The sequence below is a fragment of the Poecilia reticulata genome, linkage group LG2, assembly GCF_000633615.1.
Source record: "Poecilia reticulata strain Guanapo linkage group LG2, Guppy_female_1.0+MT, whole genome shotgun sequence".
NCBI classification, from domain to species: domain Eukaryota; kingdom Metazoa; phylum Chordata; class Actinopteri; order Cyprinodontiformes; family Poeciliidae; genus Poecilia; species Poecilia reticulata.
The window spans coordinates 23,208,503-23,210,023 of NC_024332.1; positions in this window are offsets into that span (position 1 = coordinate 23,208,503).

The window sequence follows — 1,521 nt, forward strand, 5'->3', positions numbered from 1 at the left end:
TTAAAGAGTCCAAACCAGCAGAACCAGAACATTTKATCAACAAAGAAACTCAAAGTTTTTCTAAAAGTTTCTCAGGATCTTAAACTCAGTCGGATGTTTTTCTCTCTCCATGTTTCCTTACAGGCTTCTGTATCAGCTGACTGCTCTGTACCATCATTTATCATCAGATATTTTATGTCTCCAGTTTTTCTTCATTAATCTATTAATGATGTTTTTCTTGCTGGTTGTATTTTAACTGCAGCTCATTGCCAAGTATGACAGATGTAAACAGTTTATTTCAATCCGTCTAATTCAGAGTTTTACAACATCCATTACAGCTCAGATTCTGAAAGTTGATCATTTTCTCATTTTGTGGTGATTCAGAAATATTGAGTCTTTTCTCTGTCAGATTGATTTGGGTCATTTAGTTCAAGTTCTGAATCCTTCATCAGAGACGCTGCAGAAATGGGAACATTATCATAAAGAACAACCTGATTGTGAAGATGAGTCATTTTTAAATCTATTTTCCAGGTGAACCACACGAGAATGATTTCAGTGAACTGCTGAAGCTTGTTGCACACAAAGCTTTACAAAGGTAAGATCTCATTTCCTGTCCTACAAAATAAGAGCTGAATCAAGATGTTTGAACTAAATGACTTTAACACCAAAACCTTCACAAAGTCAGTATTAACTGCAGGACTGTTAATTAATGACCTTTACATTATTTCTGTCTCCTTCATGTGCAGGAACTCTGCCAGTAGACTGTGGTCATCCTGATAGAGTCTGACTGTCAGAACAAACTCAGATTTCCTATGGAAGCTGCTCTCAGTGGTTTGGAGGACAACTGACTTGTAATTTGCTCCATCAGTGGAATTGTCACTAAAATGGAAACTCATCACTTGCTTCCATGTTGTTTTGCTTCCTGCCAACATAAAATGATCCATATGAGCAGGCAGTCAAGTCCCCAGAAAGCTTCCCTGTTTCTAGGAACCATTTCATCCAGAGTTGGTCGACTTTCTCTGTCAGACTGTGAACCTTTAGGTTCATGTGCAGAACCTCTCCTAACACACCTGGTCCAGATTCATGTGCTGCAGTCTGTGCTGGTTCTGATGTCTGGACCAAAATACTCATGTCCTGAAGAACCTGCAGCCTGTTGAGCTCAGAGAAAAACTCAGTGGTCTGGATTTTTCAGACGAAGCTGAAGTTGGTTTCTGATTAAAGCTTCTGATTCAGGAAATGGATAAAGGGCGATTCCACCTAATTATTCACCACAACCAGCATCTTTAATCTGCTCTAGTTAAACATTAAAACACCTGGAATCTTTAAAACTGGACTGGATTATTATCAACTAATAGCAGAATATGTAAAACTAAATGCGAGATTTGAGGAACTTCAATAAAGGGAGATTTCATTCTCTCTCTTTTTACATCTTGACCTTTGACCTGCTTTGACATGAGGGGGATTTCTACACACTGGGGGTCCGAATGCTGTCCTGTTCTGACCTCAGATCAGCAGGTCCAACTCAGTTACACAGAGGGACTA